General features: G+C 33.2%; 1 protein-coding gene across 3 annotated transcripts in view; it reads right to left on the reverse strand.

Moving 5' to 3' along the window:
- PCDH15 (protocadherin related 15) overlaps window positions 1-24,728 on the reverse strand; it is a 761,207-nt gene that overhangs the window by 683,549 nt on the left and 52,930 nt on the right. The gene's annotated exons all lie outside the window — the stretch shown is intronic.

A 24,728-nucleotide genomic window follows, 5' to 3' on the forward strand; every position in this document is an offset into this window, starting at 1 on the left:
GGATTCATGAATAGCCAGGTGCAAGGAGATGGGAGGCTTGTAGAAACTTAACCTTTGTAGGAAGGAGAAGGTACGGTTTTACTAAATATTTAATTCATGCCTTTCACATTTTACTAGATCTGGCCTCAAAAGCTGCTGTTGTATTAGCTTAGGCAGAAATTCTTAGGCTCTGGACCCATATGCAAATTTTAAGAATCAAAAGAAAGAAAATTTCCAGAGTGAATGATGGCAGGACTCCTTAGCAGATAGGAAAATGAAGGGTGTGAGTTGAAGAACTGGCTCAGGACAGAGGCTTTGGAACATAGCTGGTCTCAAATAGTTTGGGGAACTTAATATTTAGGAAATTTAGACAAGTTACTTCCACTCCTGAAATCTGTGTTTGTTCCTCAGTAAGTGTACCATAATAATGATACTCAGTTTCATTATAAGAATTACATAACAAAATTAAAAATCTGTCATGTTAGGCAGAAAAGTAGGTATGAGTGGGTAAAGGGAGAATAAAGCCAGTAAAGCTCATTAGAAAGGACTCAAAGAGTTAAGCAGATAAAACTAGAGAGCCAGAAAAGACTCACAGGGTTAATGAGCTAATCAGTTAAAGCTCCAAAGGCCAGGAGCAATTCAGAATGCCCAGATATTCTCCAGATTGATGCAAGCATCCTTCATAGAGTTGCTTATGTCAGGTTTCCGCTATGGAGTTGCTTATGTCAGGCTTGCCTGCTTTCATACCAGCTGCCTCTGTAAACATATCCCACCCTGAAAGGCATGCCAGTGAACACTCAAACCAGGTAACTCCATATGTCAGGTGTGCCAGTGAACGCCTGAGCTGAATAACACCACATGTGGACTGTCCCTCTTATCTTTGATCCCCGAATGGCTGGACTGGACTGCATGAGGGACTGGACACGGAGCCCCTGTGGCAAGCTCATCCCAGATGTCCCTGACACTGGATCACTGATGTGTGCTCTGAGGCTTGCTACTGCTCATCTGCCTGTGCTCCTCCTCCATCATGCATGCACCACTTTACTGGAACTGTCTCTGCTGCATCATTTTCCCTTGGGACAGAGGAGAGGCTGATTGGGACAGCCCGGACCTGAACCATCAGTCGTGACCAGTATAAGATGTATTGATCCGTGATATGTGTGATTTTTAGATATGTTTAATCCCCCCTTTGATTGTTGTATGAAAGGAAATTGCAAAATAAACTGTGATTCATGCAATCATAAGGGTGTTAAATTCAATACTCCATTGCCCTGTGGAGCCATACTTCCTGACTTACTCATGTCACAGATAGAGAAAAGTATCTGAGTGTAGCCATGTCTTCATTGTGTCAATTAGATCATGACATTGTAAGATTTACTTTGGCCTGCTTACTCTTTAATTTAATCTATATGCTGTTTTTTCCTCCTCCTCCAGCCCCTCATCAAATAATTTGTATCTAGGGCAGGAAACAAGCATCATGATTAATTTCCAAAAAAGCCCAGATATAAACAGTATTGTAAGAACAAGAAAGATTCCATCTTAAAGCTAAGATTGCATTTTAAAAATCAGGAAGTTAAGAAGTAAAAGTCCCAACATATTCTTTAGCAAACAGACAATAACTTAGCCCACCTTGAGGTCAAGGCAGGTAGGTGGTCTTGATTGATATGTTCCCAGAGAGAAGCTGCTATCCCAGGGAGGAACCAGATCAGTAAATCTCTTGTGTTAGGTTAATTTTGCAGAATTACTTGTAAGACTGATAAAAAAAGAGAAGAGAGCTAATGTCTCTCACCAGAAAGCAGCATCTTGAGACCACCTGACAAGTCTACACCCCCTAGCCCTTTGTCACATTCCTGAAAAATCCTTAACAGCCTATAAAACCCTAGACCCTAAACCCTTAGGGGCACCTGTTCTCTAAAGTTGCCCACACTCCCCTTTCTTGCAGTGTGTGCCATTTTGCCTTAAATAAACTCACTGCTTAATTTATAATGTTTTGTCTTTATGCTTTTCCAGTAAGTGCCTTTGTTACTTTGCTATTTCATTCTAATCCTCCAGACTTAAGCTCAAATCTTCACTCTCTCTGTCCTATTTCAGGTAAGTAAAGAGGGGCTGCTGAGAGCTCAGATTTGGGCTTGCAGGTTTCCATCGCCTGGGTGACCCAGACGGAACTGCAGCTATATTGTTATGCTCTTTAGTAGCTTGCCTGAAAGTCTCCTTTCTTTGCCTCTGGGAGGCATAGAACATAATCTTCTCCTATTGAGTGCTCTACAGCTCCCCAAATCCTGAGGTGGCAGGGACTCAGTTCTCATGCCATGCAGATGCAAGCAGACCCTGAACAGGTGACACTGGTTTCACCAGTTAGCAGGGATGTGCCCCATGCTGAGCTGAAGATCAATGAACTTCCTTCAGCCCTCTGTTCTTCCTTATTCTCTGCTGCCTGAAAGGCAGCTGTCATTCCCTGATACTCTTGCTTTAATGAATTCCATCCTCACCTAGTACTCTGACTTCCCTGCATCTCTGAACCAAATTCCTCCGCAACATGTCATATAAGAAGCAATAATAAATTTATTAATTTATTGACAATTATTTGTTGAGTACCTATTACATGTTAGAAGTACCTATTACATGTTAAAAAGCCAAGCCCAAACTCTTGCTCTTTTTGGGCACTTACATATGTCTACTGAGTGTTAGTATAATTAGTAATACTACGAATAACATCAAAGACTAGGAGAATCACAGAGAGCTGATTCTATCTCAGTTTATCTTCTGGAAACAGAAGAGCAGCATTAATCCTAATCTTTACAGAGAAGATGAAAGGATTCAATTTGCTACTTTTAGAAATTCCCAAAACAAATATTAATTTGAAAGAGAAGCAAAAAGAGAATTTAAGAGAGGTCATTCCCTATGTAATGCTTAATCTTGTCAAATTCTCTTTAAATATGAGTAGAGATAGAGTCCTGGAGGTCAAGCACTCTGCCCATGGAGACATATTATGGTTTTTGATGATAATGATAAATAGTAGAAACTTCAAATGGAATCTATTATGCTGCCAATTCAATTATTATTACAATGAGTTCTAGTTCCTTTAGTACTTAATTAATTAATGAGTTTTACTTTCTGGCCTGTGGGAAACATTCTGAAAATTCACAATGAAGAAAAGATGAGTTCAAGCAGATAATCAGGGAAGTAAAAGAAAGAAAGAAATTTTCACTTCTTTACTGTTATTCTTGCATTTCCTGTGCATAGATAATACACAGTAAAGTAGAAGAGCTAAGTGAAAAACTCAACCCAGGTGTTAATTGGTATCCTTGAAGAAATCATATTACCTTTTCAAGTTTTAATTCCTCATCAGCAAATCAAGGATTATAATCACGACCTCACATTCCACTTGACTATATTTATATATCAATGTTTCATTTCTTCATGTTTTCTTTAAATTATATCATGCCTTGCATCTGCTGGATGGATATTTACATATATATGCACATATATATGTATAAAATACATAAACACATATGTATACAGGAAAATGTGTTTAATTATGTGTATATGTATATAAAATTTTGTATGTGTAATTTTCCCCCAATTTTAGGAAGAGTAGACAAATGAGCACCCTAATCCATATTGTTGCCAAATCTTCTTTCAAAAGTACTGCCCCACATACCATACATTTAAGAAATCAGCACTAGTTGAGTAAAAAGGAATATGCCATTTCTCTTTATTTTTCTTGATATTTGCATGATGCTTTATGAAAAGCTTTAAAATGAGTGTGAAGCTGAGTCTACAATAAACTATTTTTCTTCTATCTCTCCCTATCATCAAACACATACACAAACTTAGAAGGAAAAAAAACATGGTTAGATAATACCAATTTGGTGCTCATAAAGATGGAACATTCAGCATTTAAAGTTTTCTGTATCTAACAAAACACCTAATTTGAACAACTTCTATTGGCTCATTTTCCCTGAAGGCGAATTCTGATTTTTGAGCCATTTGTTCAAAAACAGTTTCAAACTCTCTGCTGTATAGTTAATTTCTCTAAATAAAAAGACATGCAAAAATAGTTGACAATTACACAGACTTCATAAATGTATAGGTCAATATCTAGGTCACAACACTTATGAGGTGTCTCTCTCTATAGATTTCTCTGACTCCAGATTCTGGCAATCCCACCATACTTCACTCTCTCAGGATTACAGTCTTGAATTTAAGAATGGAAACAGTATTCTGCTAACAGTAGTTTTATGTACTGATGGTATCATCCTTTGTAGTATTCCCTAAACTGTATTCTTAACCTATAAATAAATCCTTACCATAAAAATAGGTAAGTAATCCCTATATTAAAATCCTAAATTCCCCTGTTTTATTATTCCATTCTTTTCTTGTCAATTTTTTGTTTGGTATATCCTAGATCAAATTTCATTATAACTAAATCCTAAATATTAACCATGTTATTTCATTGTGAAGAAATGTAATAGCCAAAAATAGCTTAAATATTTAGCCAAAATTTAAAAATGTAAAATACAAAAAAATCGTACTATGCTTGTGATTACAGGATTTAACAACATATCTGGAAATTGAAAACTTTGACATCTGCAACTGAACAATATCTAGATGCTCCTATTTCCCCTAATCATTTAAAGTTTAATGTCTTAAATGTCTTGCTGTATTATGCTTACTCTCAAGTGATTTAGGTCTATTGGTAATCCCTAAGTAGAAAAGAAAAAAGAAAATTTTAAATAAATGAAAAACTGAATGAAACACCATACATGTAGTAAGAAATAAGTAAGCTGCTTGCTTACAAGAGTTTTAAAGTAATTCTCAGATACTTTCACATGCGACTTGCTAATTTTAACAGAAGACTGGCCCTGAAGCAATGACACACAATTTTGTGCAACATTAATTCTATACAACATTGATTTTAATGGGTCTTGCTCATGGGTAACTACCCAGTTTTGCCCATGGTCATCAAAGTCACAAGAGCATTTCTGCAGGAGCAAGGGAGTCAATTTATTGCCCTAGATAAAGGCCAGTTTCCAAATTCTATAAATCTTTTGTCTATTTTCTTCTTTTTTTAAAAACTTTATTGAAGTATAATTAACTAATAAAATTATAATATGTTTAAAATGTGCAAGGTGATGATTTGATACATGTATGTACTGTGAAAGGATCCCCATCATCAAGTTAGTTGGCTCATCCACCACCTCACATATTTACCATTTTATTTATGTGTTAGTTTAATTTGTTTTGGTGAGATCACTTAAGTTCTACCCTCTTAGCAAATTTCAAGTTTGCAGTACAATATTATCAGCTATAGTCACAGCGTTTTACATAAGATCCTCAGACTTTATCCATCCGTAACTGAAAATCTTGTTTATATTAACCTCTTTCCATTTCCCCCACCTCCAAGCCCCTGGCATCCATTCTACTGTCTCTCTGTTTTTATGAATTCAACTTTTTTTTCTTTTTAAGATTCCACATATAAGTGATACCATGAAGCATTTGTCTTTCTTTATTTCGTTTATTTCACTTAGTATAATGAAAGTTGTATTTCTGCTGTCATAATGATAGGATTTCCTTCTTTATTAGTTTGAATTATATATATATATTATATTTATGTATCCATCTGTATGCTCCATCTATATCTATAGCTACCCATCCCACATTTTCTTGATTCCATTGATTCACTGATGGACACAAATTATTTTCAGAGTTTAGCTCTTGAGAATAATGCTGAAATGAACATGGAAGTACAGATATATCTTAAAGATAGTGATTTAATTTCTTTTGGGTATATACAAGAAATGGGATTGCTGGATTATATGGAAATTCTATTTTTAGTTTCTTGAGGAACATCCATACTGTTTTCCATAAGGACTATACCAGTTTATGTTTTCACCAAAAGTGTAGAAGTTTCTATTTCTCCACATCCTTGTCAGCATTTCTCTCTTTCTTTTTTTTAATAGTCATTTTAACAGCTATGAGATGATATCTCATTATGGATTTGATTTGAGTTTCCCTGATAATTAAAGATTTTGAGCACCCATTCATGTATCTGCTGGTTATTTGTATGTCTGCTTTGGAAAAATGTCTATGCAGACCCTTTACTCATTTGTAATTGAGCTGTTAGCTTGTTTTTGTTATTAAGTTGTATAAATACCTTGTATATTTTGGATATTAACCCCTTGTTAAATAGATGGTTTGTAAATATTTTATCCCATTCGATAGGTTGTCTTTCATTTTGTGGATAGTTTCCCTGCTGTGAAAAAGCTTTTTAGTTTGACATAGTTCCACTTGTTTATTTTTGCTTTTGCTGTTTTTGCTTTTTTTCCTCAAAAAGAAAAATTGACAAGTCTGAGGAGAAGAAGCTTACCCTCCTATATTTCCCTTCTATGAATTTTACAGTTTCAGGTCTTACATAACAATTCTTTAATCCAGTTGCAATTTATTTTGGTGTGCAGTATGAGATAAGGATGCACTTTCTTTCTTTTGCATGCAGATACGCAATTTTTCCAGCACTATTTATTTACGTGACTATCCTTTCCCATTGTATATTCAGGGCTACTTTGTCAAAAATTAATTGAACATTTATGCATGGGTTTATTTCTAGCCTCTCTATTGTGTTCCATTGGTCTATGTGGTTTTTACACCAGTACCATATGGTTTTGATTACTATAGTTTTCTAATATGGTTTGAAATCAAAAGTATAATTCCCTTAGCTTTATTCATCTTACTCAAGATGCTTTGGCTACTTGAGGTCTTTTGTGGATCAGTATGAATTTTAGGATTTTATTTTTATGCCTGAGTAAAATGTTATTGGCGTGTTGATAGAGAATGCATTGAAATTGTAGTTTGCCTTGGGTGGTGTGAATATTTTAACAATATTAACTCTTCCAATCCATGACTATGAGATAGCTTTCCATTTATTAGTGCCTTCTTCAATTTCTTCATCCATGTTTTATAGTTTTCAGTATACAGAGCTTTCACTTTCTTAGTTAAATTACTCCTAGGTATTTTATTCTTTTTCATGTCATTGTAAATAGGATTGTTTTCTTAATTTCTCTTTCGATAGTTCATTTTTAGTGGATAGAAATATAGCAGCTTTTTTTATATTGATTTTATATCCGGAAACTTTACTGAATTTGTTGATTAGTTTTGTTTTTTGATGCAGTGGTTAGGGTTTTTTTACATAGAATATCTTGTCATTCACTAAAGGTAACAATATTACTTCCCTAATTTGTGTGTTTTTTATTCCTTGCTAAATTGCTCTGCCTAGGACTTCCAGGACTATGCAGAATGAAATTGGTAAGAGTGAGCAACTTTGTCTTGTTTCAGATCTTGAGTATTTTGGTACCTGTAGGCCTGTCAAATATGGCTCTTATTATGTTGAGGTATATTCTATCTATATTTATTTAGAGTTTTTAATCATGAAAAGATGTTAATTTCATCAAATGTTTTTTTCTGCATATATTGACATGATCACATGATTTTCTTCCTTCATCTTGTGAATATGGTATATCCCATATTTTTTTGTTTACATATACTGAACCATTCTTGAATCCCATGAACAAATTCCACTAGATTATGGCTAATGATGCCTTCAATATACCACTGAACTCATTTTGCTAATATTTTATTGAAGATTTTTAAATCTATGTTCATCAGAGATATTGGTCTATAGTTTTTTCTTGTTACAGTCTCCTCGGGCTTTGGTATCAAGTTAATGTTAGCCTTCTAAAATGAGTTTGGAAAGGTTCCTTCCTCTTCTATTTCTTGGCAGTGGCATTGGTTTTAATTTTTCTTTAAATGATAGGTAGACTTTATCAATGAAGTCATCTTGTTCTGGACTTTTCTTTATGGGAGGTTTGTGATTACTGATTCAATTTCCTTATTTGTTATTTGTTCAGATTTTCTATTTCTTCGTGATTCAGTCATGTAAGGTTGTATCTTTCTAGGAATTTATCCATGTCTTTTAGATTATTTAATTTGTTGGCATTTAATTTTTCATAGTAGTTTCTTATGATTTTTAGTATTTTTCTGTCATCAGTTGTAATAGCTCCTCTTTCATTTTAATTTTATTTACCTGAGCATTTTTTTTACTTAAGTCTAGCTAAGCCTTGCCAATTTTGTTTATATTTTCAAAAATGGTTTGAAGCTTTTATTTTCATTGATATTTTCTGTTGTCTTTTAATTTCTATTTCACTTATTTTTGCTGTGATCTTTGGTATTTCCTTCTTTCTACTAACTTTGGGCTTAGGTTTTTCTTCTTTTTCTGGGTCCTTTAAGTATAAAGTTAGATTGTGTATTTATCTTTCTTTTTTCTTAATGTAGGTGTTTATCACTAAAAAATTCCCACTTAAAACCACTGCTTTTCCTGCATGCATCCCATTACTATTGGTGTATTGTATTTGTATTTCCATTTTTGTTTATCTCAAGATACACACACACACACAGACACACGTAATTTCCCTTTTGAACTTTTCTTTGACTCATTAGTTGTTCAAAAGCATGCTGTTAATTGCCACATTTTCATGAATTTTCCTGTTTTCTCTAATTGATTTGTAATTTCATAAAATTATGGTCAGAAACAATGCTTGATAAGATTTCAATCTTCTTAAATTTATTAAGACTTTGATGGTGGCCTAACAGATGATCTATCATAGAGAATATTCCTTATGTGCTTGAGAAAAATGTATATTCTGCTGTGGATGGAATGTTTTGTACATGTCTGTTAGGTCCATTTGGTCTAACAAGTAGTCAATGTTTCCTTATTGATTCTCTGTTTGATGATCTATCATTGTTGAAAGTGGGCTATTGAAATCCTCTACTACTATTGTATTTTTTTCCCTTCTTTACCTCACTATTTAAAAAACAAACAAGCCTTGAAATTCTAAGTAAGTTGGTTAAATGTATTTATTTTCCTTATCTTCTTTTGCTGACGTAGAATTGTTTATCTACTTGTATTCAATAAAAAGTTGCATGTCAGTGCAATAATCTCTTTTGAGCAATTTTTTGCTATCAAAGTTACTATGTTATATATTATATTCTGTTAGCTCTTCTGCATGTTATTTTTGTAAGATGTATTATTACATAAACAGTATCCTGGCCATATGTACAATATAACACAAGAATACACTGCTAGTTTTTTTTTTTAATACTTAATACTTTTTTGAAAGAGAAGTCTTTCTATCTCCTCTCCTTGTGAATTAGAATTACTAAAATACATGGTTCTGGTACATAATGGCCACCCCCTATAAAAATCAGCACTGGATATTTAGTTTACTCCTTTGGTTAGAGATTAGATTTAGGACTAGAACTTGAAGAAATAAATATTGAGCTAAGATATAAACACTACATTGATGGCATCATCCTTCAAAAGTAAGACTATGTCCTGCAGAATGATGACTGAACAATTAAAGGCCATTTGTTGGAAATGAAAGGGAAAATGAATAAAGTCACCTGCTGTTATGCTTTAGGAAAAAGCCTTGGCTATAATCTGTATCACATTTGTTTAGGGTAACTTCTTTTTGTTAATGTCATGAAGTTATCAAAGATAATGATTATAAAGTGACTTATAGGTTATTACAATGTTATTCCTAGGATTTTCAAGGCATACAATCAGACTCAGTTTTAGATGTTAAACTTCAGGTTATTATCCAGATCCCAAGAAAACATTAAAAATTGATCAACATGTTATAATCCACATCACTCTAAAAAATTATGTTGTGGTAAAATTTAGGATGTTTTCATAAATATTTCAGTTGATCATGATCAATGTGATTACTGTGTCTTAGACTTTTGTCCTTCTTCAGTTCATCTTCTCAAATCAAAACCATGATTTATATCCCTTTGACCTAAGGTATTGTGTACATAAAATATTTAGCAGAAATCAAGAATATACTTTAGTAAAAGAGTTAGTCCATTATTTCAAATAATATTGTTAAATATCCACTTTTTGTTAAGCATTGAGCAAAAAGTATATTGGTAGATCTGTCCATGAAGGAGTATACAATCTAGTAAAGTTATTTTTTCCTGGACATTTTGATACAAAGATGAAGAAAAATGTCTGCATTGATACCTGAAAAGCTTAGATAATGAGATGTAGCCAAAATAAAAGGAGACAAAGAAAGGAGACCTGGGAGATCAGAAATGTTCAATTTTTTTTGACTCCTGTTCCTTGATCCACCTTGCTCTAAGCACTTCAGTGCTTTTAAGGGCAATATGGACGCAAGTGAATATACAATGTAAGGAGTTCTTTTGTAAGACACTCAGTGCTCAAAAAAATACCTTGAGGTATTCTCTGATAATAGAATGCCATACTGGAGATAATGCAGAAAAGAAAATAATGTCAAGATTAATTAATCACATATCACTACTCCAAAAACCAAGAACTCCCAAATTATAAAGATGAGATTCAAGGCCAGCCGTTCCTGTAATAGTTTCTTACCACAATCAAATTACTGCTGATAGCCTTTACAGAAACCAATAAATTGGTTAGATTACTCAGTCTATATGCATTCTCATACAGCCTTTAAATAAGGCCTCTCCTCCAGTCATTGGGCCTAACTTAGGAGAGCTCTGTTGGGTGAAGGATTCTTTGACTTCTGGCCTCAAGTACAATTCCCCTTCTGAGAGTCTTCTAACAGTTTACCCACAGCCCTGATGAGTCCTTCTGAAGAGCATGTCATAATTAAATTAAGCCAAATCACATTAACATAAACTAAAATTGTTTAACATTGATGTATACATTACTGTAGCTGAATTATAGGTGCTTTGAAAGTTTTATACTTGGTCATAATAGTTTTCAACCTTAGTGCATATTAGAATCAACTGAGGAGACTTTTAAATTAAAATACTGATTCTTATACTCCTTATATCGAATCCTTATACTTTCTGAAGTGCTTTCTGAGTCCCTGAAGTAAACCAGCATGGAAGAATCTCTATAGAGAGTTTTTATCTGTCCCCCCAACCCCCACCAAAGACTGAGAGCCATTGATCATAGACACACAAATCAGCATTTACTTTAATTAATATGGTACCATCAATCACACCTGTCAGTGTAAGCATCAACTCTTGATTGGTAAAGAAACTGCTCTAACATTCTGATAGTTCAAAAATTGGATTTAATAGTCTTTATTTTAATTTGAATGAACTCTTCCAGAACTGTTACTCTTATAGGAAATGCTAAATGGAATTATTTTAGCAGGTCTTTCTAAGGAATAGTCCTCTGAGGTTTAAGAAATAACCTGAATGATTAAAAGTAATAATAGTACACATAGCACATTCAAACCAATAAATGATTTATTTTGTTCTTCCAAATCAGCTGGTGTCTGTTTCTTGGTCAGAAATATGAAAGTATACAACAGGATTGTGCAGCTCTTTTAGCTGTTGAAGGCTAATGGGGAGCAGTTAAATTGCTTTATAAGAACTTAATCTAAATCATTTTTTATAAGCCTCTTAATCCTTCTCTCTTCTCTACATAATTGGAATGGCAAAGCTGATTTTAAAATACTTAAATGAGAACTTCAATAAGCATCAAACTTGGATGACCATAATATATCTATTTGTGTAGTGAATTCTACTCCTGTTTTGGAAAATATCATTAAACAATGTGATTCTTCTATTGACCAAAGATACTAATCAAAGGTGAACCAAGTCTTAATAATGATTTGAAATTTTAACTATCTTAAGGTTTCCTCCGGAATAATTACAAGCCTTCCAAGTAAGTGGCTAAAAAACTGAATCCTAATAAATAAATAAATCTATATAAAGTCAAATTCTAGCACTTTTAATCTCAAGGCACTGCATTTTATATTTGATGTAATACTTATGAAAATTCTAGTCATCATAATTATAGGACTGGAGAAGACCTGGTGAACCTTTTCTCAGGTTGGAAGTAAATACAAATGCCTTCCTCTGAGCATTTTCTTGTGTCACAAATATCCTGCTATATTATAGTTACATATGTTTATGCCATATATCCATACCTAAAACTACTGTCTTTTAAGTAGATACCCTATCAGTTATCTTTTATTGATTATTCATACATTTATTTTGTCAAGTAACAAACATTAAACAATTAATATTAGGTGCTAGGTACTATACTGGTTATAATAGATGGACCTAGGTGGACACTAGCACAGTCCTTGAAGAGTTTGTATACCATAAAAGGCAAAATACAGGTAATCAAATAATATAATACAGTGTAAACAGTAGGAAAACTTAAATATAAACTCAACTCATTATGAATATAGGACAGGAAGTGATTGATTATTCAAGGGGGATTGAGATTGCAAAGGAAAGTGGTGTCCGTGGAAGGTTTCACAGTAGAGATAACTCAGCTGAGACTTGATAATATCAATCAAATTCACTACTTAGCAGAAAAACACCTTTCAAATATGAATGGGTGGATGAATAAAGGAAGGAATGGATGAATAACAAAGTAATCTCAATTGAAAAAGTCAGTTAGGAGGTTTAGGGAGATTTGCATTTGATCAGGTAACCCTGAGGAAACATCAAGACCTTAAGAATGAAATCTGAATGTTGAGCAATGGACAACATGCCAAGGAATAACTACTGGGAGCTGGGAGGCTGCCCACAACTTATATCGCCTCTGCCTACTCCTAAGGGTAACTCTGCTGCTGATACATTGGATTTTACAAAGAAGATTGATCACCATTTTACAGTTTTAAGAAATGTTGAGTGCCCTGATAGTATAATCTTAGAAATAAAACTATATGATTGCTGAACTATGTGAAATATAGGACAGAAACAAAAAAGTCTTTAAGTGCCTACTCTAACCCATTTCAGCATAGGTGCCCAGGGACTTCTGGCCTGTATCATAGTCACATTTTTCCACAAAATTATTTTATTTATAGTTTACCACCTCTTCACAAAAAGAGTTTTTAAAGAGCAACTTTCAATTTATCTTTAAAGAAACTGATTAGATGTTTCCCATTTTTGTTAGGGCCTCAGAAGACAAAAAGTAATTCTAATAATTGAAAATACATTGTGAAATGTGAGAAATGCACTGGTATCTTTCAAGTCTCCAGTTTTTGTTCTCAACGGGCCTCATCTCTGTACAACTTTAATTCACTTTTTTAACATCAGATTCAGGAGAGTGAGTACCATAAAATCACTTGGGGGATATTTGTTAAATAATATGATCTTATGAAATCATTGAACCTTATGGATTCTTGAAAACCTAGAGTTCAATGTATTGTCAGGAGTAATTTAATCAAGCTTTTTCACTCATTCACTCAATATGCATTTACTGACTAGCCCTTGTGGATAAAGTTGTGGGGGAGAAAAACAATCCCTGCCTTTACAGAGCTTATATTCTTGATTATCTTGACACTTAAATAGTTTGGGAATCACCTCTAACTGCCATAATTTGGTCATTTTTATTTTTTCCCATTCTTTCCATTGTTTTGAAAATGAAAACTAATAAACAGGTAATTAAAGCAAACTCCGAAAGACCACCATCTCTTAGGTTGTGCACATAAGTCACCTTAAAGGGAATAAATTAGTCTTTGAAAAGGTGATGTGAAAAGACCTATAGTTCAGTATTAAGAAGCTTTGCCTAGAGTTCTCAGATCAAAACAATCAAAACTGAAATTACAACAAAAATCTCTCCAAAAGACATAGCAGAGTCTATTGACATAAATGAAATGTCTTAAGGGATCTTTTTTTTTGTTGTTATCATTAATCTACAATTACATGAAGAACATTATGTTTACTAGGCTCCCCCTTCACCAAGTCCCCCCTGAGGAAAAATATATCCCCCTATAAAACTGGACTCCAAGACAGCATTGTGAAATGTAGTGTCTCCGTTTTGGGATAGGTAGAATTAAATAGATGAGATTTAGTTAGGAAGATAAGAACATGATACAATTTAAAGTTATTCCTACAGTCTTCAAAGTATGGACTCTTCATTTTAGATTTAAGGAGATAAATAATTCTACTAAATATTTATTGTTATTCAGAGATTATCTGATAATTACCTTTGGATTCTAAACACTAACACATCTGAAGTCAGAAATGCTTTGTTTACATTAAAATTATGCCATTTACTTGTGATAGAACACAGGGCATTCAGGTCATCTCAGTTTTGCCATCTGTTTAATGGGGCTATATATATATATATATATACACAATACAAAATAAACTGTATTGATCTCAGGATTAATAATATATACAAAACTATTGGGAGAATATATTCATAAACAACATGTCTAATAAGGGGTTAACATCCAAAATATATAAAGAGCTCACATGCCTCAACATCCAAAAAGCAAATAGCCCGAATAAGGAAAGGCCTGAGGATCTGAACAGAACTTCTCCAAAGAAGAAATTCAGATGGCCAATAGGCACATGAAAAGATGCTCCACATTGCTAATCATCAGGGAAATGGAAATTAAAATCACAATGTGATATCACCTCACACAAGTTAGGATGGCCACCATCCAAAAGACAGGGAACAACAAATGCTGGTGAGGATGCAGAGAAAGGGGAGCCCTCGTACACTGCTGGTGGGAATGTAAACTAGTTCAACCATTGTGGAAAGCAATATGGAGGTTTCTCAAAAAACTAAAAATAGAAATACCATTTGACCCAGGAACTCCACTCCTAGGAATTTACCCAAAGAAGACAAGATCACAGATTCAAAAAGACATATGCACTCCTATGTTTATCACAGCACTATTAACAATAGCCAAGATATTGAAGCAACCTAAGTGTCCCTCAGTAGATGAATGGATAAAGAAGTGGTCCATATACACAATGGAATATTATTCAGCTATAAGAAGAAAACAAATCCTACTATTTACAACAACATGAATGGAGCTAGAGGGTATTATGCTCAGTGAAATAAGCCAGATGGAAAAAGACAAGTACCGAATGATTTCACTCATTTATGGAGTATAACAACAAAGCAAAAACTGAAGGAACAAAACAGCAACAGCCTCACAGAACCCAAGAATGGACTAGTGGTTACCAAAGAGAAAGGGGATGGGAGGCACGGGCAGGAGGGGAGGGAGAAAGGGGTTAAGGGATATTATGATTAGCACACATAATGTAGGGGGGGGTCACAGGGAAGGCAGTATAGTACAGACAAGACAAGTAGTGACTCTATAGCATTTTTCTATGCTGATGGACAGTGACTGTAACGGGGTATGTGGAGGGTACTTGATAATAGGGGTGAATGTAGTGAAAACAATATTGTTCATGTGAAACCTTCATAAGTTTGTATATCAATGATACCTTAATTAAAAAAATATACATAAATGCACATGCAACAAATTTGATGAACTGCAAACCTCTAAAATAATACTAATGATAATACTAATAAAGCATTTTACTTAGGGTATTTCCAAATTTTCTCTTACATATTTCACTACTTATATAATTCGGTAGTGTCATTTTTTAAAAAGGAGTTTCTTTTTTAAAAAATAGAAAATGTACAATTTCTGTTTCCCACATTGTAAAAATGCCTAATGTTTGTTTATAAATAATTTACTTTTGTATAGAGGAAAATGCTTATTATTATATAAGCATGTCCTTATATATAAAGCAACACTATTTCACTTCTACAAAGAATGCTAAATTCCTTTGAACATCTGATTATTTCATTGAATCTATGATTGGTAAAAGGTATAGCCTCAGTGACATCAAATGTGAAATGATTAAGTAGTAGACTTGGTATCCAGTGAGATATCTACATGCCATTAAGTTATAATCAAGACATCATTTTTCTTATCATATTTATATAAGCTCTTTTAATCATGATGTTTCTTGCAAAAAAAAAAACCACACACAACAGTATATAGTCCTAGTCACTATTAAAAAAAACAAATTGAATATGAATATCTCAAGAAATAGAACATTACTGCTACCTTAGACTCTCTTGCATACCCTTTCCTAAACTATCCTGAATTTCCTGCTATTACTTGTATCAGCTGATACATACATACATATATATATATATATATATATATATATATATATATATATATATTACAAATGCATACATACTATATACTGTATGCATCTGTGAACAATACATGGGCCAATTTTGCCCTTTTTTTTTTTACTTCATATAAATGAAATCGTGTTTTGGATAGATCAACAGACCAAAGCAAACACTCTGATACAGAATACTTGATCTATGCAATAAGAATTTTTGACCCAATGGGCATACTAACATATAGAATATTAAACCAAATTGGAATATTGTTTTATATTACCTTTTCAGAGTCAGGTCAATATTATAAATATTTCACAGCCCGAGTTTGGGTGTGGGCATGTAGATAATACGAAAGTGAACACAGGAAGGGTTATATACTAACAAGGGATAATCAAAGTGACAAAGGATGTAATTACTTGACCTACAGACCTACAGATGGGAAAGTGACATGCAGAACCATAGGTATAATAGTACCCATACAGAATTTCCAACATATACTAAGTGAGATCATCAGCTCTCATATATTGCCTAAAAAAAATCCCCATATACTAATCTACTACATTAGTTGTTTCAAACCTCACTACAAGTGTGGAAGGAAAGTAGGAGATTTTGGTTTCTACTATCAGAGTGGAGGTATGTGAAAATAGACACTCCCTAAAGGATATTCAACACCTACACAATAACCCTTCAAAAGTAGATTTACTTAGCAACAACTATATACTCGAAGTTCAAATGGTAGACAAAAACTATTGCCTAAATGTAAATACCATTTTTATCATTTTAAATTAAGACTGAATGAAAAGGTCAATCGGAAGGTATTTGTTGCTAAGATATTAGTATACCATACGTGTTTTATTTAAGGTTGAAAGATAAATAAATAAGTAAATAACCACAAAGATACATAACTTTTAGAATAAAGGCTTCTATTTTTAACTGTAAAATATATCAGTCACCTCAATATTATTGCATAAGAAATGTTTTTAGAAACAATTGCTTCTATTAAAAAGGCTGCAAACATTAGTTTTCTCAATATTGAGATACATGAAACAAGTCTTGAAAATTCTACAATACTGATAAAATAATCATCTAAATCTATCATCATGGAAATATATTATCCACAATAAGGTCTTTTTTGTATCTTTTATTGTATCAATTAACATTTTTCTTCTGCTTTAGTAATTTGCAGCACTTCTTGTTATTCTTCCTTAATTCATGTCCCCTTTCCTCTGATATCATCCTTATAATTGTCTTCTCTGTTTTCTTCACTCCAATTCAAGCTGCTAATCCCTCATTTGCCATCTCTCTCCCTGTGTGGAAACCTGTGCAGGAGATGCCCTTGGATGGAAGAGCTAGAATCAAGTAGTGAATGAATATTTGTGCAAACCATGGCTGTAAATAAAAGTAAGTTGGCCAAATGCCCATTAGGAATGATAGTCTAGTCATATAAAGAAAAATAATGTGGCTATTTTCAAATAATAAAACAAAAAGAAAATTAAAAATGGTGCAGGGATGTCAGTAGTAGTTACACATATAAGAATATATTGACCAAATAGTAAGTTGGCTTTCATTCTATGGAAATCAAATTTTCAAATAAATTTTACAGTACAAAATATAAAATATTCCAAATTGTACACCTAAAAAATATCCCAAGAACAATATGCTGTAATGTAAGGCCTGATTGATGAAAGACACTTTTCAGAGACTATAGCTATATAAGTTCTCTAAGTATCTTTAAAGCTGTAAGTGACGCACAGACGTTGGCTGCCCTAAAAGTTTAGTTTAAGCCACCCAGTGTACACTCCAGCTGTGAGCTAAGCTACTTTAATTGGGACATCAATCCTGGGAGGCTTTCCGTTTCTTGATTTTGGTTTTCCCAATATAGCAATTTCCTGTGAATTACCATTCTCAACTAAGAGAGGCAGAAATTCCCAGTTTCTTTAGGGAACTGAATATTTTTAAAACTCAGTCTTTATTAAAGTTTTGAACAAAAGTTCTAATCAATCTTTACTTCATTAAACAGCTTACTCCTTAGAACAAGAAAGTTTTCTTACAGTAATTAAAGCTAACCCTCACAATAGTTGTTAATAACTAAAGAAAAGAATTTTCTTTTTTAATTTTTTCACTTGCCTTCTTTAATAGCAATGTGACAGCTATAGATTAACCAATAGCTTCATTTTCTTATTATCAGCATCAGCAGTCCTCCTAGCAATATGTATTTTTAAAAAGCAATTTTAAAACATGGGGGTACCAAAGCTGTACAATTACTGGTCAGTTTGTTTCCACCCACTGGTACTATCAGCTTAACAAATAACACCACAGATAAGAGCTGCCAGCAATGTCAGCAGATTTCCATGGGCAAACTCTTGCATTTTTGCTGATTAGCTTCTTTCAGTTATGTCATCTGAATTGTCCATGTGCTAAAGCTCATTAAATGAAAAATAATATTGCTTCCCTGTTGGTAGAGCACTTGAGATTTGGAAAATAGCCACTTCATCTCTGCCTGAACAATATTCACAAGTGAGTTAATCTGATGGTATCTGGAAAATCCCCATAGATTTGTACAAAGATAGTCCTGTCCCAAGAAGGGAGAATAGGATTAGTAAAACTGATAGATAGATCAAATCAGAACAAAATTACTTCCAGTTTTTCCTTTACTACTATTTTCCAGGAAAATTAGGCACAGTTTTGTAGTATTTATTATGCTCATGTGTGTCACATAATTTTCATTTAGAAAACAGCATTCTTTACTGTTTTATTATATGTCACAGGCAGGGGAAGGGAGCAAGTGGAATAATAAACCTTGAAATTTTCCTGAAAATAAATTTTGACAGAGTGAGAGAAAAAAAATATGTTGCTTAGTTCTATTTATTGATGGTGTTGCCCTGTGAGTGGAGAAACTAAGTTTTATTCATTTAAAATTGCTTGATTGAGTGCCTACTACCTTCTAGGCCCTGTGCTAGGTAATAAGGACATAGCAGTGCCTGTCCTCAAGGGGCTTCGAGTCTGTAGAGTAGATATACTGATCCAAATAGCTAACCTGTATTAGCTATTGACTCCGCCCATCAAGTGCTTGCTCTACATACACCACTCTAATATTTTTAACTACCTTATAGTGTAGACAATTTTCTTCCCCATGTTACAGTGCTGCAGCAGAGCAACCTAGCGAAGATGAACTTACCAACCAGCGTTAAGTGAACAGAGTGGTTGTGATGAAAGGGGGAGGAGATGATGTGACCCCAAGCAAAAAACAAACCCCAAACAACGGCAACAAAAACTTCACATTAAAGAAACTCACAGGCACCCTTCATAACATGGACAGCAGAAAACAGGGATTTTGAGAGCTGTTCCATACTTACGATTATGGCAATTTGTCAAAGCTTAGAAAAGATGTTCACTCCTTATAATTAGCTGTGCGATGAGAAGAAAGCAAGTGGCTTTCAAACTGCTCTTACTACGCCTTTTACAAAGAAACTTTACTTCTTTAATTTCAGTGTAATCACAAGAGAAAAAGGGCCAGAAAACATGAAAGTGAAGCAGATAAATGAAAATAATAATGTTAATAGTAACGTTGGAGTAAAATTTGAGTTGAGTTTATGTAGAGAGTTATAGAAAAAGTGGTTGACTTTAATTCTTTAATGCTTAATATAAATTACAGTGTGCTGAATAAATATAATTTTACTTTTTAAAATTTTTCCTGTAAATCTATAACTTAAAATATTTTTAATATTTTGACAAAAATATGAAGGTCATGGAAATATCATAATTTTCCCCATTGATTATTAAAATTACCTTATATGTTTTTAGCTTACATTTTCATTTCTGTGGTACCACACTACCAAGCAAAATGAAGATTGTCTCAGTTGATTTGTTCCTGTTTGTTTACAGTGAAAGACACAGCTTTGCATCAGGAGAAAAATATTTAAGAGAGAACAGTACTATTTTAATTTTAAGATAAAAGTTTTACTTTTCTAAGTATATATTTTTTAAAGTATATATTTCTCTATCATCTTGGTAAAAATATTTATGGAAAAGGCATCCTAGGTGATGATATAATCATTAGCAGTAAAAACAGTGACTCACTGGTATATTTGCTACACATTAGATTATAGTGTATTTATTACTTAATTTAAAAAGTACTGAAATGTGTAAGTTAGGGCTACATTGTTCACTGACATCATTAAAGTCATTCTGCCAGTGTTCCTGTTGTACTCATATTTTAAGAGACATGTACATATTAATTTGTATAATTAATATAGGCATTTTCCATAACATAGAGGCTTAAAAGTATGTGGGAATTTGTGAAGCAATATATTGTAATGTCTTTAAGAATCAGCAATGTGCCACTTTGCAGAAAAACAGAATGGTTGCTTGCCAGTGAGAGAAAATAGTGATGTTATATTATTGGTACCACTTTTAAATTTATTACAAGTGTTTGAGAAACTAATAACATCTTTGTTTTGTTCACTGATCTATTCCAACCCAGTTACTCAATAAGTTATTTTGAATGGATAATTTGGAGAACAACTGGGATATGATATTATCTCACTATCCCAGAAGGTTCTACCTGGCATTTCTCTCTGATCTCATCTCCTAGCAGTTTTGAGGTTATATATATTTTTAAGGCTTAGTGCAAATTTTAAAAATGAAAATGCTGAGAAGTATTTGAAAAAATGAATTGTTTAAAATATTTACATTTTATAAAGTAACACTTTTATATACAGCAAATCATAAACTATGACAGCATAATTGATCTAGTCATAAGATTACAGGATTTAATTACAGAATTTATATGTATGACACTTGATTTCTAATTAATAATAGGACATAACTACATAATTTATCTAAATGTAATAATTTTCTTGATTGAGGATCCTAGGACAAATTTTCTGATCCTCTGTGAACCCCTGCTCTCCACCTAATATAGTATGTGAAGTTACTGAAAATGGAAAAATATGGGAGAATGGCATAAGTTGTTACAGAGGAAAGAGGGTTAAAAAAATGACATGCAGGTCTCCATCCTTTCTAGCATAAGTTTACTTTTTGCACATTTTGTCAATTTATCTGCGTGCAAACTTATTCTAGTTTCAGGGTTCAGAGTAGAAAAATCACCTCTGATCTTTGATATTAGAATTGCCTTATCCTAAAAACTTTATTTAGTAAGGAAATATAATGAACTATAAGGTAATGGAGATATCCAAATTTATAATATCTTTACATATTTATTAGAGTTAACATTAGATTATCTTAATAAATCAACAGTAACTTAGAAAGTTTTTACTGTCTAGGGCAAAGAGTCTTTACAGATAACTAGGAATGGTGGTGGGAGAAATACACGTGCCATAAAGCCTGTTGACTGAGGCAAGACATTGTTAATCATGCCACATCTGCACTCCATTTGTCCCTTTGAAAGGACTTCACCTATGTTATCTTGGCCTCTGTGAGAAGACTTGCAAAAATATTGAAGTTTTCAAACTAAAATTTTTAAGATGAAATATTTTTTTCTTTGACAAATACTGTTGAAGTGAAAGAACTAGTTAAAAAGAGGATCAGGCACAGCTGTGGCCTGTGAGGGGCACTCTATGGAAAATGTCACCCACAGTAAAAGGAGAAAGTCAATAAAATGGTCATCTAGTCAGATGATATCCTTTATGAAGAAGGCATTGAAATGCTCTTAAAAATCCAATTTCCATGTTGAATTAAATTGATGGGTGACTTAATTTAGCATAGTTCAGTCAAACACAAACATTTGTTTCTACAGCTATTGTTTCAATTAAAAACAAAACAAAACAAATAAAACTAAACTAAAACACATTAAATCCCTAGGAAGAGATTTTAAAGGTCAATAATGTTTAGGAAATAAAAATGTATTTGGAAGTAATATAATCACACCCAAACTTTTAGACTCTACTCAATTCACTAGACTTATGTGAGCAAAATATATTATTAGAATCAAGATGAACGATGTATTACAAGCATGTGAATGAATAATGTTACCCTCACAGGTACAATAAATGATATCCTCTGTGAAACAAAACATTGTGATGACTACCAAAACTCTTGCCACTGTACTCTCAGTATATTCAACATTATTAAACATTTGGAAAATATAAATGGGCACTTCTGTTTCTGTTCACTTTTTAAAAAATTAAAGTTGTTGGTAATGTCTGACCTGAAGACAGATACTCATTATAATGGTCAAACATCATAAAGTAAACTTCAAATGCTATATATTCTACATTAATTACTCTAAGCAACAAGTAGGCTCCTAAAGTTGCACACAAGCAGAAAAATATTTCTTTAGGAAAAATTCTATGTTGAAGACATTCCACACTAATGTCTCAGGAAAAGGCATTTTTAGCATACTGCTTCATTACCTATGCTTCATAAAGAATGCAGCTATCTAATTTAATTTAGCTGAGAACAGATTTCTCAGCAGTGCAATTTGTATTTTGAGAACATCTCTTAAGAATCATAGCTTGCAATGTATAGCAATTCAATGAAGAATAATCTGTAAACAAAGTCTCCATCTATCAAGAAAGGCCATTAAAGAACATAAAATAACCCATCCTTGACTGATTAATGTTGCTACTGAAAAGAATTTCAGGCTATTAACATCCAGAAAATATACTGCCACTATGGTTGTTTATTATATAAATCACATAGTTATATGTGCTGGTATAAAGCAGTGTGTTTTCTTAACCACCACTTCCCAATTAATTTAACATTTTTATAAGAGAGACACTTTGAAGAACACTGAATATCTACAGAAAGTAAATAACTCTATTTGCTCCCCAGAGAAAATGTGTGTAAAGGCAGATCTATTTATATTATATTAGATAACTAAATATTGGTTTAATACTTCTTATGTAGTACCATTATTTTCATATATTTATGTCATTAAGACAACTACTCTAAATGTTGTTTCAAAAACTTCATTTCCATTTATATTTATTGATAGTTTATCAGTGATAGTGAGGGTGCATCATAGGTAAAACTGCCACAGGAAACTGTTAGTTATTACATTTATCTTACTACATCAGTGTTGTATCACACTAGCTAGCACTGTTATTACTCTTCTTTCTAGGGAATGTACATGTGGTCTGGCCAGAGTATAGCCTTAGAAACTGATTCTTTCAAAGAATGTCTTTAGAAATGTTATGCATTAGACTTTATGCCTTTCAATCTACTGGCTTTATATTTGTCCTATGGTTTTAACTTTTGCATTTGTTATTAAAACACTTAGGATCTCAAAAATACTTTCTTAGACTGAGTGTTTAGTACAAAGTACTGTCTAAATATTTTACTCCAAGTATTTCCTTCCATCTTTATACAAATCCCATAAGATAGGTACATTTGAGCCACTTTACAATTTTTAAAAAATTGGATTCAAGAGGTTAACTAACTTTATCAAGGTCATATAGTTAGTATGTTGCAGAGTATGATTCAAACCCATGTCTGTACTGATTCCAAAATTTATATAATAAACTGCATCTTTGTGCTACCCTCAGTTTTTCTGTCTTTTTATCCAAGAATACTCCTGGGCCTACCTCTCTCTCTCCCCTGAAAATATTCTGTCTTGGTCTACTTATTTTTTCCATTTTGCCCTCTGAATAGCTATGTTTTGTTATAATGGTTATTTCAGGTTTTTGCAATAATAATTTAGTAAGAAAAAGAGGCAAAGAACACAATGAGATATCACCTCACCTCAGTTAGGATGGCCAACATCCAAAAGACAATGAACAACAAATGCTGGCAAGGATGCAGAGAAAGGGGAACCTTCCTACACTGTTGGTGGGAATGTAAATTAGTTCAACCATTGTGGAAAGCAATATGGATGTTCCTCAAAAAACTAAAAATAGAAATACCATTTGACCCAGTAATTCCACTCCTAGGAATTTACCTGAAGAAAACAAGATCCCTGATTCAAAAAGACATATGCACCCCTATGTTTACTGAAGCAGTATTTACAATAGCCAAGAAATGGAAGCAACCTAAGTGTCCATCAGTAGATGAATGGATAAAGAAGATGTGGTACATATACACAATGGAATATTATTCAGCCATAAGAAGAAAACAAATCCTACCATTTGCAACAACATGGAGCTAGAGGATATTATGCTCAGTGAAATAAGCCAGGCAGAGAAAGACAAGTACCAAGTGATTTCACTCATGTGTGAAGTACAACAACAAAGCAAAAACTGAAGGAACAAAACAGCAGCAGGCTCACAAACTCCAAGAGACTAGTGCTTACCAAGGGAAGGAGGTGGGGAGAGAGGGAGAAGGGAAAGGAATAAGGGGCATTATGATTAGCACACATAGTAGGAGTGGGGAGGACAGTATAGCACAGAGAAGACACGTAGTGACTCTATAGCTTCTTACTATGCTGATGGACAGTAACTGCAATGGGGTGGAGTGGGGACATGATAATATGGGTGAATGATGTAATCATAATGTTCATGTGAAACCTTCATAAGATTGATATCAATGATAACTTAATAAAAAATAAAAAAAGAGAAAGAGGTAAAGAGGAATGAGAGACAGGCAGTCTTGGGACCTGGGAGAGGACTTTCTGAAGGTAACATGGATTGAAGAGAATGGGGTGAGGCAGCAGATAGTGAATGGCAAAGAAATGTAAGAGTATATCCTAGAACAATGCATCTTGCTGGTGACACTTGAGAACTACATATAAAAGACATATGTTTTCTTTTGTTTTATTTCATTTTGTTTGTATTTTGTCATTGTTGTTTACTGCTTTAAATAGCAACATTGCTCCAGGATAGAATAACAT

Source organism: Manis pentadactyla, chromosome 8, assembly GCF_030020395.1.
Source record: "Manis pentadactyla isolate mManPen7 chromosome 8, mManPen7.hap1, whole genome shotgun sequence".
NCBI classification, from domain to species: Eukaryota; Metazoa; Chordata; class Mammalia; order Pholidota; family Manidae; genus Manis; species Manis pentadactyla.